This window comes from the organism of the source record quoted next, unplaced genomic scaffold (genome assembly GCF_019419815.1).
Source record: "Pyrus x bretschneideri cultivar Hongxiangsu unplaced genomic scaffold, Pyrus_bretschneideri_v1 Contig34, whole genome shotgun sequence".
NCBI classification, from domain to species: Eukaryota; Viridiplantae; Streptophyta; class Magnoliopsida; order Rosales; family Rosaceae; genus Pyrus; species Pyrus x bretschneideri.
Window position 1 is genome coordinate 325,820 of NW_025999657.1, and position 16,004 is coordinate 341,823.

Genomic DNA, 16,004 nt, shown 5'->3' on the forward strand with positions numbered 1-16,004 from the left:
GAATAGAACAACTAAGATCCCACAAAAAGTTATGCGTTATCTGCCCTTGAAACCTAGGTTGCAGCGATTGTATATATCGACGCATACTGCCACAGACATGAGATGACATAAGGAAAAACGGGTAGATGACGATGTGATGCGGCATTCTCTACAGATGGGGCTGCATGGAAAGAGTTTGATCGAATGTTCCCCGAGTTTGCTGCTGATTCTCGTAACGTTAGATTGGGACTTGCCACTGACAGATTTAATCCGTTTGGGGTTTTAAACCAACACCACAGTACTTGGTCGATTTTCGTATTTTCATATAATTTGCCGCCATGGAAATGTATGAAAAAAGAATACATGATGATGACTTTATTGATAACTGAGGATCCTGGTAGGTCAATCGATGTATACTTAGGACTGTTGGTGGATAAGCTAAAAGATTTATGGACACACGGTGTGCGCACATACGATAAATATATTGGCATGATGTTCACTTTGAGGGCTGCAGTGATGTGGACTGTGAACGATTTCCCCGTATATGCAATGGTTTCCGGGTGGAGTACTAGGAGTTATATGACATTCCCTGTATGCAAGGAAGACGTAATGTCTAGTTGGCACGTCAGAAAAGTTTGTTACATTGGTCATCGAAGATGGTTGCTTTGGGACCATGAGTGGCGAGAGAAGGATAAAGAGTTTGACGGGGAGAAAGAGCATCGCCTCAGACCCAGAGAATGGTCCGGTGCTCAGATTTTGAAACAGCTTAACTGTTTGCATTTTGCTCTTTTCGGGACCAATGTCAGTAGGACAAGACTTTCTACACATATGAACCGAACGCACAAGTCTATGGTTTTTGAGCTCTCGTATTGGTCCAAACTAAAATTGAGACACAACCTCGATATTATGCATGTTGAGAAAAATGTAATTGACACATTGGTTGGCACAATTCTAGATATTGAGGGCAAGACAAAGGACATGATCAAAGCTCGTCTTGATTTGGAACGAATGAGAATACAACGAGGTTTATGGATGAATAAGGGCAATGATAAAGCCAGAAGGGATCTTGCATTTTTTTTCAATGAAACCAAATGACAAGAAAGAATTTTTAAAGTTTTTATCGTCTGTAAAGTTTCCTGATGGGTATGCTTCAAATATCGCACGTTGCGTGAACATTAACGGGGGTAAATTAGCTGGCCTAAAGAGTTATGACTGCCATGTGGCTCTACAGCACCTACTTCTTGTGGGTATTTGACATCTCTTGCCAGCCAATGTAGTGAAACCAATCATGTTGTTGTCCAGTTTTTTTTCGCAATTAATGTCAAGAACGTTGCGAAAAACGGATGTTAATCAGTTGCGCCATGACATTGTGCAAGTTCTATGCAAGTTTGAGATGATATTTCCTCTAGCTTTCTTCACAAGTATGATACACGTGATGGTTCACTTACCAGAGGAGGCATTGCTTGCTGGACCAGTCAACTTTCGATGAATGTATCCAATAGAAAGGTATATATTCCTCGTCTTTTTTATTAATCAATATTAAATATATTACAATTAGTAATATGTGTATCGTATCGTTTTCTTTTGGTAGGCTTCTCAGAGACTTGAAGAAAAGTGTATAAAACAAAGCGAAGCTCGAAAGATCTATTATAAAAGCTTGGGTGGCATATAAGGCGCTTACATTTTGTGGAATGTATTTAAAGGATGTTGAGACAACTTTCAATCGTCATCCTTGCCATAATGATGGGGGTGTGAGAAGGAAGAAACTTTCAATTTTTGCCCAAATTGCTCGACCATTCGGAGATTCGATTTGTGGCAAGTCGTTTTCCAAGAAGGACATGGAGGTTGCACATTGGTTTGTACTCAACAATTGTGATGAGACACTATCATACCTAGACGAGCATGAAAATATGATGAAGCAGGCACATCCTTCACATTTGTATGCCAAGAAACACCGTGAATTGTTTCCGCAGAGGTTTGTCGAATATGTAAGTTTGAAGTGTTTTGTATTGGACATATATATTGTACCAATTAAGTTGCTCGAACTAACAAATTTAAATGTTTATCTAATATTAGGTGAATCAACTAAAAACATCGAATTCCTTTGTGTACAATGAAGAGTTATATAACTTGGCGTTCAGTGCCAAGTGATCTTATTTAAGTATCGATGGTTTAAGTGATCTTATTTAAGTGTCGATGGTTTAATACAAACCCAAATAGGCATGGAAGTGTGAAAAGAGATCATGGATTACTATTAGTGAACACTACCAAAACAAATTTTGTACATAGATGACCCTAAAGCTGGGAGAGGTTGGAAAGTTGTTCAGACGATGGATCATAGGAATGTGTATGCTATACCGGAACAAGACTGTACTGACGACGACATCGACAATGTTGCTGACCAACGTCTTGAATCTTTGATGGAAAGTGGTGTGGAAACACTTCGAGATACTAATCTTATCCAAGAATCATTTAAGATAGAATGAGTATCTTCAATCGAAATACTGATTTAGTCGATCACAATTGACCTCGGTAATATTCCACGATATGATGGTCCAGTGTGCACAAACGACGATGGTGACGTACTTATCGATGATGAGGAATGGGACACTGAAAATGATAATAGCAACGAAAGTGAAAGTTATTATAGTTTGGGTGAAGATTAAGGCAATTTATTTGTAACTTTTTTTGGAAAACACATGAAATGGTTAATGCGTTATATAGAGTGATGGAAAAAATGGTATGAATGATTCCCATTTTCTATGTGAATTACTTTGTAAATAAATTTGGTATGTTTGTATTTTATAATAAATTGTAAACAAAATAAAAAAATTTTAAAAACCATTTTAAAACATAATTGCGTGACACATAACAATTTTTGGTCGCGCAAGCTAGGCTTGGCAATTCCTGACACGACCTGATAACCAGACACGACAAGCAAAATATTAATTTAATAATTTTTATAACCCTAAAAGAAATTACTATAATAATTATATATATTAATTTAACAAATTTATACCCCTAAAAACTATAAAAATTATATATATATATATATATATATTAAATTAAATTTAAAAAATTGGTGACCATTGGATCGGCTTAAATATACATACCATTCAACTTCTTAACTGTTATTTAAATCTACTATACTAATTTCAACGATCCAACCGTCAAACTTGTAAGTATATGGTTCGAGATCGTATATGCCAAAAATTGCAAAAAACAAATTTAGAGATCAAGTACTGGTACAAAACTTTTTGACAGTTAGAAACGAAAAATCACGATTTAACAGTTATTTTAACTCCGATTTTGATGATTTTTTACGGCTACACTCCTTGACCCTATATGAATACAATAAATGAATTTGATCTTCAATTTAAACTATTTACACTAGTGGATACCACAAAATCTTATGATATACTTAATGAAAGTATAAATAAACTCTAAAGTGTTAGTGAATCTATCTTTTTGATGGGATACGCATTGTGCGAAACTAATTTCAACGATCCAACCATCAAACTTGTTTGTATATGGTTCGAGATCGCATATGCCAAAAAGTGCAGAAAACAAACATTTAAAGATAAAGTAACGCGACAGAACTTTTCAACGGTTAGAAACGAAAAATCACGATTTAATGGTTATTTTCATTACAGCTACACTCCTTGGCCCTATATAAATACAATGAATGAATTCGATCTTCAATTTAAACTATTTACACTAGTGGATACCACAAAATCTTATGTTATACTTAATGAAAATATAAATAAACTTTAAGTGTTAGTGAATCTATCTTTTTGATGGGAGTCAAACTTGTTTGTATATGGTTCAAGATCGCATACGCGAAAAATCGCAGAAAACAAACATTCAGAGATCAAGTTATGGGACAAAACTTTTGACGGTTAGAAATGAAAAATCACGATTTAACGGTTATTTTAACTCCGATTTTGATGATTTTTTTTATAGCTACACTCCTTGACCCTATATGAATACAATGAATGAATTCGATCTTCAATTTAAACTATTTACACTATAGATACCACAAAATCTTATGTTATACTTAATGAAAGTATAAATAAACTCTAAGTGTTAGTGAATCTATCTTTTTGATGGGATATGCATTTTATGAAACTAATTTCAACGATCCAACTGTCAAACTTATTTGTATATGGTTCGAGATTGCATATGCCAAAATCGCAGAAAACAAACATTCAAAGATCAAGTAACGGGACAACTTTTCGACGGTTATGAACAAAAAATCACGATTTAACGGTTTAAATTTATGTGGGAATATTGCACGACGAATACATATATTTGGTCGCGCAAATACACTTTGTGTGATGAAATATATGTATTCGTTGCGCAAGTGTTTGAAATTTCAATTAAGGCGTTTTTTTTTTTTTTTCGCAGAAATATTAAAAAACTTGCGCGACAATTGTTTAGCCTTGCGAGACAAAGACTCTGTCACGCAAGATTCTATATTTTAACCCCGTCTCTCCTTCTTTCCCTCACTTCCCTCTTTTTCCCTTTTCCCTTTTCCCTGTGCGATACCCTCTCTATCATTCCTCTGTATCTCCATCTTTCTGTTCGTCCCTCTTTTCGGCCGTTGAGACTTCGTCTCCAAGAGGTAATTTCCTCTTTAGTTTTTATTTTCAATTTTCTTTATTTACAAATTGGGGGTTAGAATTAGGGTTTTTTTGGTTTTTTTTTCTTTTTCAAATTGGGGGTTAGAATTAGGGCAGTCGGGTTAGATTTAGGGTTTGTAAATTGGGGGTAACATTTAGGTTCTTAAATTAGAGTTTTTAGGGTTCTGAATTGGGATTAGATTTAGGTCTTAAATTAGGGGAACGATTTTGGGTAGTGAGGCTAGATTAGGTTTTCTTAAATTAGGGGTTAGATTTAGGGTTCATAAATTAGGGGTTCTTAAATTGGTGGCGATTGTCATACTGCAATCAAGTTTATGTCTAGGTGCTCAGGAAGGGTTATCATAGTGAGGGATAACAATAGGTTTCATAGGTTTGAGGATGGAAAGTGCACATGCGGAGATTAGTTATGTAAACTTCCATGTGCTTCCCTTTGTTTTTGTTTTCTCTGTGATGGCACTTTTCATATTTCAAAATTTCATTTTTTGGAGAAAGCGTTCAACAATTTGGGATTTTTTTTTTCATCCAAAATTGTGTTTCCTGGAGAATGATATTGTGTTGTAAGTTCTTATATTCTAGATGGGTATTTATTTGCTCTCTTGAAGAAATATGTTTATCCATTTTTGATATCGGGTGAGATTTTTTGTCAACGAATACTTTCATTGCTAATAATGTCATTCTTTAACGAAAATACTTTCATATGATAAGATTGTCATTCTTGATTTTTTCAATTTTCAGGAGAAAAATCCACTAGCTTTTGGACATACACTTTGGTCACCTACATTACTTTATGGTAATTTTAATTACTATTTCCATAATTTTGTTACCTTCCATTGCTTTTTAGTATTGTTGTTTGACTTTAAGTTCAAGTGGTTTGCTCGAAAGTAGTCCCATGGATTTTGATATTGTTGTGGTTGACTTCCTTTTTAAGGTTCATTTGATGAGAGCTAACATATCAGAATTAGATGTTTTGTTTGCTCTCTTTTCATTGGTTTTCTGATTGTATTCATTGACCAATACTATGCTTTGATTTTTGAAAATAGAAGGTTATCATCTCTGCTTCTAGGGAGATGCAAAGAAGGTTATCAGGTATCCTCTGCTTCCCTTTGTTTTAATTGTGTTATAGCACCTGTTGTGTGTATTGGCGTGATATATTAGACTTTGTAACTCCTAAGATGTCTAATGCTTTCTTTTTCTGGCTATGATGCTTGTATCCCTGGTTATTGTTGAATATGTGCTATACTTTTTTGTTTCCATCCATTAACTTGGGTGCATGTTCTTGGTTTCTACCTACCCTTGAGGAGCCAATTGCTAGCTTGTGGCTTATTTGTCACTTGAATTCCCTGACACACACAGAGCACGTACATACAATTTTTGCCTCCAACTACTCCTTTATGCTAGTTTCTTCTTATAAGTTATAATTGCTGGGTCTATATCCTATCTGAATTGATTAGTTTGTGTATAGTACATCATTTTTAAGTTTTGTTTTTGCCAAACTTGAATTGGGTTTAGAATTAGGGTTTTTAAATTTCGTTTAAATTTAAGTTGAAATTATTAGCATGTGTACGGTAAGTTAAATCTTTGTGTATGAAACAAATTGATTTCCAATTTTGTAGATGTCACACCTTATTAGAACCCGGAGGGCGATGACTTCTACACCTCGTCTGACGGCTACACCTAGTCCGACGACTATACCTACTACTACTGCCATTGCTCCGGCAGAGATGGACCATAGGTCGGTCAATTCGGTTGACCCAGTTGGTCCTCCAGTCCCACAGGCGTAGGCATTGTCGACTTCTTCGGTGGCGTTACCTGTTAGTGCCCAACGTACTTACCGGCACCCCCGCACTACGGACCATATATCGCCATCGAGATCCATAACCGATGCCTCTGGTACATGGCTAGGTATACAATCCTAATTCACTCCCTCATTCCCATGGTAACTGAATTTTGTTATTTTAGGTTCAATTTGTCATGTCATGTCATGTCATGTAAGGATTAAAAAGTTTCCATTGCTTTCTCTTTTTTTGTTCGCAATTTCTTCGCTTTCAGAAATAGGTTTTGTCATGAAATCAAAATTGTGTGTATTCCATAATTTATGTCTTTTAATTTTATGTTTTTGCATTTTTTTTTCTTAATTTATGTGTCATTTCTTAGTTACTGAAATTGGTTTCTCACGGAATTGAAATGGTAGTGTTGTGGAAGAGATTTGATGTTGAGGAAATGGCGAAGATATTTAACTGGGAAATGAAAACCTTGGTAATTATCATGAAGCAAACTATTTAGAGTCGTAGCAATTTCGGTTGTGACAGTCAGAGTCTTACAAATGTCAATGTGGATGAGGTTATATGGAATTGTTTGCTACGGCAGCTTAGAATTCTTTGCTACGGCAGCTTAGAATTCTTTGCCAAGCCTGTTGCCAGCAATGTCGAGAGCCCGTGTATACAAGCTCGAAATTGGCCATCTTGGATGGTAGTTGTCACCATTTTTAGAAGTTTATTGTGGTATTTGAAAACGCTCGAATTGGAAATATGTTCTAATCGGGAGAAGAAGACTTTTCTCCACTATTTGGGTTCGAGGCCTTTCTCTTATAGGATGGAGGCGCGACGGAAAGTATATATTACATCTTTCATTTCCAATTTTAAAATGTCGCTAATAATTTTTTTTTTCTTACTAACATTTTCCTTATCTTTTTTGATTTTAGGAGGGTTCAAAATTTCCGGAGATCGACGTCTTTGCTGAAGTTTATGTTTGGCCTGGGGATGAGTTGACCGAGTCCCTTCATGTAAGTAATTTCTTATGCATTCAACATTTATACTAATTATTTCAAATTGTTTTCTATTAATAATCCATGTTTTTTTCACAGGTGACTATGGTGAAGAAGAGTTAGTCGATGCTTCAAGAGTCCGCCTCCCAGCTTCCCTCGGACACGCCGATTGAGTCTGTGGATCCCCCTGAAGATGCAGGGTTTCACATCGTGACAGAGATGTTGGACTAGACTTTCGGTCGGAGGCCAGAGACTTATTGTCGGGGGGATGGGAAATGCCAAGCGGCGAGAGAGTAAAGCCTCGTCATCCTTGCAGTCAAAGCGCTAGGTTATGGCTTTGACGGAAGAAGTCGCTGGACTAAGGAGTGAGCTGGCATTGTACAAGTCTCAAATGTTGATGCTTATACAAGCCCTCAGTTCCTCCAGATTACATCTCCCTGGTTTTTTTGCACCATCGCCCTCACAGCTTTTCCACACTGAGCAACCACAACAATCAAGCTCGTCGACCTCCGACCCGTCCCCAACCAGCATCAAGATCCTTCGAACGACATTCCTATAGATTTTTCCGCTTTTTTTTTTTTTATAGTTTTGTTCCCGCTTTCTTTTAAAACTTTATATTTGTACGTACATTTTTATTCATTAATTTGCTTTTTTTTTTTTTCATTAGTATGAAATCTTTTTTTTTTAATTTTCTTTTATTCTATTTATTTATTTTTAATAAAAATTACACTTGCGCGACACCGACCAGTCGTCGCGCAAAATTAAGTGCGTCCTATAACTTCGTCACACATTACCACACGCCTCTAACATTTTTCGTCGTGCAAACTTTTTGAGATGAACTAGTCACAAAGCGCACTCGTACCCTTTTATATCATACGACAAAAACCTTTGTTCGTATAACTTTAGTGCGACGAGTAGTAAAGCGTCGCGCCATTTTTTTTTGCACGATGAGTTTGAAATTGTTCGTTGGGCAATGTCTTTTTTCATGACATTTGTGCGACAAAATACGCGCGACAATTTTCTGGTCGCCATAGTTTTTGTGCGACCTAATAATGATTTGTTCGACAAAATCTTCCTCGTCGTACAAACTGTTTAATTTAGTAGTGACACTAAAAAAAAAAAAAAAAAAAACTATGTCACTAGACCGACGTAAGGGTCTTTCGCTGCATGCATCAACCTGTCGTATTACTTTTTAGGTTTATCACCATTACTAGTTAAGGGTCTATCCAAATGCCCAGCAGATATATATACGAATCTTTGGGTTGCATGTTATTCTATATAAAAAAAAATCGTTACCACAGAAAGGCAAAATCCAGGAGCACTACTAAATACTAATGGCCACGGGCCACCCAATTAAGAAGGAATACAAAGTACTGTTAAGATGAGAAGATGAACGTAGAGAGAGAAAGTAGTGAGTAGGCACACATAAATCAAGGATTTGTATCGCATAATTGTTTCTTAATTATATTACAATGAGATAAATCTTCTTACATCAGTAAAACTACCCTTCAAAACAATGCTAACCTCTCTTTCTAACAATCAAAGCTTATCTCTATGCTAACAATGACTAAAAAGTTTTCTAAGAACTAACAATCTCATAAGCTCATCTAATGACACTACTACAAAAAACAATTAGAGCGACAAAATAAGATTTGTTGCGCAAAGTATGATTTCGTCACTTAAAACCTTGCGAGACGAAATTTTTGTCGCACAAAGCTTGTTAAGAAATGGTTGGTGGTGCAAAGTTTTAAAAATAAATTTCCCGTGTTCCATTTTTGGCCCCGCCCAAATTTTTAGGGTTTTGCGCGACGAAAGATTTGTCGAGTAAAGTCTTAAAAAAAAAAAAAAAAAAAAAAATTCTCTCGTCGCATTTTGGTGCTCGCCCAAATTTGAGGATTTTGTGTGACAAAATATATGCTCGTCACGCAAAATTTAAAAAAATAATTTTTATAAATAATAAAAAAGAAAATAATTTTATTTAACAATTTAAAATATAAATGAGGTTTAGGTGACCAAATGTTGATTCATCACATAAAGAAAATAATTTAGTTTAACAATATAAATATAAAATTAAATAAAAAACAAATAAAATTTGTCGTGCAAAGTTTTTAAAAAATAATAAAAACTTATGAAAATAACTATATTTTAAAATTTATAATATAAAATTAAATAAAAAAAGAAAATAAATTGGTTTAAGCGACAAAATATTTGAATTTCGTCGCGCAAAGTTTTTTAAAAAATAATTTTTTATTTTTGTAAAGACTTTGCAACGCGACTTTGAGCGATGATGTTTGTTTCGTCACTTAAAATTTCGTCGCGCAAGACTTTGCCCGATGAAGTTTAAAATTTCATCGCCCATAGTGACTATGCACAACGATGTGTGTTTCGTCGCACAAAAGGTTTTTTAATTTACTAGTGCGATTGCCTTTCATATTCCAACAAATATGTTTTCTAATTATCTACAAACCGATGTGAATTGCAAGCGACTTGTAATTAACTTAAGTGATAAATCACTGTCACTTCTATGTTTTAATTTTAATTTTTTGTTTGTTCTTGTCACTGGGCATCAGAAAAATCAATTAAACTTCTAGCCTTCCTAAAGACATGTTTAAGGTCAACATCTTCAAACAAACAAAGAGAAGAATTTTAGGTTTATGAATTTGCCACATGTGAGGCGGGCCAAAATACTGCAAAATGGTGTTTTAGTAGGTCAACAATGAAATTGTTCTAATAGGTTAATAGCTACCAATCAAAACTGTAAAGTTTTCAACAGGTTTCCACCAACCACCAAAATTGTTCATGGTAAAAAAAGAGTTTGTGTGTGTTTTTATTATTTTTTAAAAGCTAGAAGAGTTCGTGTTTTTGGTGTACGAGATTCGAGTGTTACGACGAAGATGGTGGTTTGAGGGTAGTTTGTTTGAGTTAGGTGGTTGTTTTAAGATGATTCATGAACTAAAATAAGTGAAAATGTTATCACTTAGTACTACGGTTTAATGGTATTCCTTTTCATTTGTAAGTGAAATGTCTTAGGTTTGAAAATATGAGTTTGAACTACATTATTGCTAACATATTGTGAGGCTAAGCCCACTCCCTCTCTCTTATCGTAGATAATATTGTTTGTTAAAGAAAAGAAAATGTTTTCAACAAGCGAGGTGTGTTATTGTGGAATGTCAGTAAAATCAACCTTCCACAAAACCAAAGAAAAACAACGATAACAAGAAATAAACCCAATATAAATACATACACATACATTAGATTATATGTCATGCTTGTGAAGATGAGGTCTCTTTACTTTTGTATTTACTTATCGTATTTTTTCCAAGATTAAGTTATCATATTCATACATATCGATCTTTACCAAACACTTATCTCTTACTTCAAGGCGATGATATGTCTTCGAGGTGATAAATCTTGCACCACGAAGGTCTTTGTCCATTAAAAATTATTGCGACAAAATGCATTTTTATGGCGCAAATGTCTTTGCGTGACGCTTTTGGTGTCTTTGTTGCGCAAATTCTAACTTCATGAGCTTTGCCCGACGAAAGTTTCGTCGTGCAATGTTTGGGGCGACAAAATTCTTCTTTGCACGACGGTTTGTGTTCATTGCAGTAACTGTTAAATGTAGCAGCGTATGTAATATTGGTTGTAATTTTGTCTCTCCAAATAATGCTCCTTGAAAAATATGTATAGAATAAGTGAGTTTTATATGCATTATTAAAAAATGTGTCAAAATAATGTATATTAAACGTTAAAATTTAAAGTACATACACATGTGTATAACACACATATAGTACGTTGGAGTTTTAAAAAATTTAAAATTTAATGAATTATTAAGACATGCATAACACTACAAAAATATATGGTCTAAGAACACAATTGAGTTGTGCCCTTTTCAATTTCATTGAGCACAAATATATATTGGTGCTCTTAGATGTCAATGAACACAAGACTATCACAAATGTGCTTTTTGAACAAAAAGGCACCTTAGTTTGTGTCTAAACAAAAATGTATTTGTGCCTATTAAAATTTGAACACAAAATGGATATCCGTACTTCTAATTTTATTTATTAATTTACAAAAACACAAAAAAACATTTTCATGCCCTCTATTTTAATATATTTAAATCATTTGATTTTATAGGCACAATGTTCGTGTCTTCCTTCACTAGTCTGGACACAAATCATATTTTAGTATTAGTTTTTATTGATCAAGGTGCCCCACACACACGCGTTTCATCACCATCACCTGACAGATCCACTGTACGGATCGAACGGATGTTTTCTAAATTTATTTTCTTATTCGATACTTTCTGCTGTCAAATTACAGGGCTTTATCAACTGGATTAGTTCTTGAAAAAATTATGGAGTCGAAATTTATTTGAATAAGAGTCCACAAACCAACAAAAATTTAAGAATTCTTGAATTTTTTTGGCTCTCCGTCCATCAGGAAGAAAAAGAGTGCAGAGGAGAGAGGTGAGGAAGATAGAATATGTTATTTTACATTTAAATTTTATTTATTAGTTATGTTAATAATGGGAGCCAGATGAGATTTGATTAAGGGTGAGGAAGTGGAATTCCACGTATATGGAGAGTCTGGCCATAGTTGCTCTTTGAGCAAGTCTTGCTATGGCATATATATATTTGTTTTTTGATCAAGAGAAGACAAAATATATATTTGTGCTCATTAACAAATTAAAGTAACCAGCCACTTCACATTATTTGAAATTATCTATCACTTAAATTTTTTGGAGTTGGACTGTGTGCCTATTGGACCCACACCTCTCTCCCTTCTACCCCGGTTCCTCTTCTCACGTTCTCATTCTGCTCTCAGTCAAACTCCCTCACTTCTCTCACAGTTATTTCTCCCTCTGTCCCTTATCCTTCTCTTCTCTCTCTTGGCTCGCTTCTCCCCGAGCAACACAGCCACCTCGTTTCGAACACCAAATCACCACCATCCTCGTCCCAACCTCACACCAAACACAAAACTAGAACCCAGAGTCCCAGACCATAGACTCGAACCTCAAATCGGAGAACCAGAGCTTCGTCTCGAATCCGAGAGAGGTAAGGCTCGTAACTACCTCCGTTTAATTCCTTACGATGTTCTAAGTTGTTTTCTATCCTTGCATGTGAAATTTCCTCCACGTTTGCGAGATTGAACGAAGAGCAAACGTTCTCTACTATTCCGGCGAGTTGCAGGTTTCTGGAGATTTTCCGACAAATCTCGTCGTCTTGGACGAGATTGACACCACAAACGAACTCCCCATAGTCCCATTCAGGGATTCATAGGGACCTAAACTGGCCTTTCAGGCCAATTTCCGGCCATCCCTTGGCCTCGATTTTGGCAAAATCAAACTCCTGTTAATCCCAGCCTGATTTTGACATATTGTGTATTACAAATGGTTGAGATTTAATGCTGATCTGCTTTTGTTTCGAATCCAAATAGGTATTGATTTTAATTTTTGTTTTCGTTGGTGTGTAATTTGAGATGGAATGTGGAAGTGGTTTGAAATTATGGTGTATTTATTTTGGTGTCTGATCACTATACTTAAATTACATGACTCTAGATTTAACATTCTACCTACTGATATCATGAATACAATTGTTAAGAATGAGTTTTCAAAATTGTCGGTGATGTTGTGAACTTATTCAAATCATTTTAGAGAAGATACATGTACTTTGATATTCATGTATTTTCCCTTCATTGTCGTTGTTCTTGTAAGTTGTATGGTTTCCTTATCCTTCGAGGTTTTTATTCCTAACCTTGGCAAGAAGAGGCCCAGATTCTATATAGACCGGCTGATTAATTTATTTGTGGAACAAGAAGATGGGATGAATTAAAAAGCTTTTTGGGAAATATTCAAGTGTCCAGAAATGCTTGTTTTCAATTTGTTTTTTTTTAGTTGAGGATAAAGTGTGTAAAATTATAGTTGTGTTAATATATATTGGTTGATGGTTTAGAATATCTTTGTAAATTATAATATTCTAGATGCTTGTGGTTGTGGCCCTTGTGGGCTATTTTGATTTTATGAAAAAAATTATTTTTTGTTGAGTCTCAGTTTCAATTTGTAGGCTATTTTGAGTTTTGAGTTTTGATAAATTTTTTATTTTTAAATATTTAGCTTAGAGTGCATGATTACTAAAATTGTGCTAACATAGATTGGGAAAGTCATCTGACAAGGTTGTCAGAATAAAGGCACAAAAAACCCCTATTGGTGCTAAACTTTTTGAGCACAAAATGTCATATGGTGTCCTATGATCAAAGGCAACGCTCATAGAGAGCACATATAAAATTTTAGTTGCTGCATTGTAGCTATTGATCTATGGGCACATATGTTGGTGTCCTTAAGTATCAAAGAGCACAATGAATTTTTTGTGCACAGTGCCCAACTTTTTTGTAGTGTAAAAAATAAATGTATTTTAAAAAAATATGCATGTACGTACTTTTATAATACATGAATTTACTCACTATGATATGAATAAATTATCTGGATTATTATGGTGATTAGAAGAGATAAATTTTATTCAAACTAAATTCTTGAAACAGGTCTCATCTTTTCCTTTCCAACATACTTTTCATTCGGACAAGAATAAATTGACAATAATTCATCTTAATCATCAAACAGATACAACCTCGGATAGCATGCAACTGGGAATCCTAATACCCTCAGGGGGCGTTTGTTTGCCCTCACTAAGTTGGACTGGACTGGACTGGACTAGCTATTAGTCCAATACTGTGTTTGTTCCATGCTGGGACTAACATTAATGAGACTAAAGGGGACTAGCATGGACAAAACCCTTCACTAAGAGGTCTTAGCGAGACCCCCCAATAACCATGGGACTAGCTAAGACTATCCTCTCTTTCTCGTCCTCGTCATGCTCAACGACCACTCCCGACAGACTCCTCGTCATCTTCAGTCACCTAGATCAATCATTAACTTTCCGACTCTCTTTCAGATCCATTTCACAACCAACTTTCATATAAAATATACCAAATTGAAGCTGGGAGTGACAAGATTACGATTTTACCTGAATCGAGGCTAAAATGTGGTCGAATGTGGCCGGAAAATGGCCTGGAAGTCTCGGCCTGTTTGGGCTTCTTCAAATCCATGACAAATTCGAGCATTCAAAGCTAAGATCTCGGTCCAGGGATGGTGATGAATTTTTTGGCGGTGCTAACTTTATCCAATTTAATGAAGGTTGGTCGGAAAACACATCGGGAAACCTGTAACTCGTCGGGAAAATTGAAGCCGTGAGGTTCCGTTCGAACAACGCATAGCTAGAGAGGGAGGGAGGACAGAGAAATAGAGACTTGAATCAATAAGGAGTTTGATCAGGAATGAGAAAGAGACATGAATTGAGAGGTCTAAGAGGAAAAAAAGAGGGATAGGGTGGGACGATGAGAGAAGAGGAAAAGAGTGGGACGGAAATGGTAGGAAAAGATGGAGAAAAAGATAAGATCATAATAAAATATTAATAATTTATATTTTAAATAATATAATATTAGAATTTGTTATTATCCAGCTTCTTAGTCCAATACTGCACCAAACGCTTCACTAAGTTAATCCAGTTTAGTCTAGTCTAAGCCAGTCCAGCTTAGTCCTTGAAGCTAATCCAGTCCGAGATAGTCCGGCGCAACAAACGCCCCCTCAAAGTTATGAATATCCCCTCATTATTTTATTTTTCTCTTTTAATATTCTTAAAATTTTAATAACTAAGAGGAGGTAAATATATAGGACAAGGATTGTCTGCCCTTCCACTTCCAGTACCCTCCTGTTTGTGTGGTCACGGTTAAGCCACGTCAATATTTTATATTACTTTCATTTTTGTCTTATTATCTCTATAAAAAAATAAAAAAAACAATATAAATGTTGGATTAGCAAGCATTGCATGAGTGTCAATGTAATCAACCTTGATTTCTCCATACTTCACCTTTTTTTTATAGTCAACGCATGTTTGGTGTTCAGATGCTTAGTTCTAGGAGACCTTTTATTATTCTTAAAATAAAAGACAACAACTTTATTATCACACCAAATTTGAACAGCCTTTGCTATGGAATCCATAATTTCGAGACTGCTGATAAAATTTCTCAGCCATGCAGCTTGTGAAGTAGCTTCATAACAAGCTACAAACTCAGCTTGGGTAGAAGTGGCAACAATATCTTATTTCACACTTATCCATGACACTACCCTATTTGCCAACGTGAATATATAACCTGAAGTTAACTTAAGTGAATCAAGGCAACTTGCAAAATCTGAGTCACTATAGCCTACTAGCTCAAGTCTTGAATCCCTTTTGTACACCAGGTTGTACTTTTTAGTTCTTTGATGATATCTTAAAACCTTCTTAGCTGCTATCCAATGTGCATTACCATGATTAGACTGAAATCTTCCCAGTATGCTAATGGCATATGCAATTCAGGTCTGATACATACATGTGCATACATAAGATTCCCAACTAGTGAAGCATAAGGCTTGCTAGCCATTTTGTTTCTCTCAAACTCAGTCTTGTGGCACTGATCCTTACTGAGCTTCCCTTCCCTTATCATTGGAACATCATAGCCATTTGAGTATTCCATATTGAACCTTTTAAGTACTTTTTCAATATATGCTTTTTGTGATA

General features: G+C 35.3%; 1 long non-coding RNA gene across 1 annotated transcript; it reads left to right on the forward strand.

Annotated features, from left to right (window-relative positions):
- Positions 1-12,152: 12,152 nt before the first annotated feature.
- Positions 12,153-12,962, forward strand: LOC125480613. Its single transcript, XR_007260954.1, has 2 exons — positions 12,153-12,446; positions 12,582-12,962. It is a non-coding gene; the product is annotated as an uncharacterized LOC125480613 (long non-coding RNA).
- Positions 12,963-16,004: the final 3,042 nt, after the last annotated feature.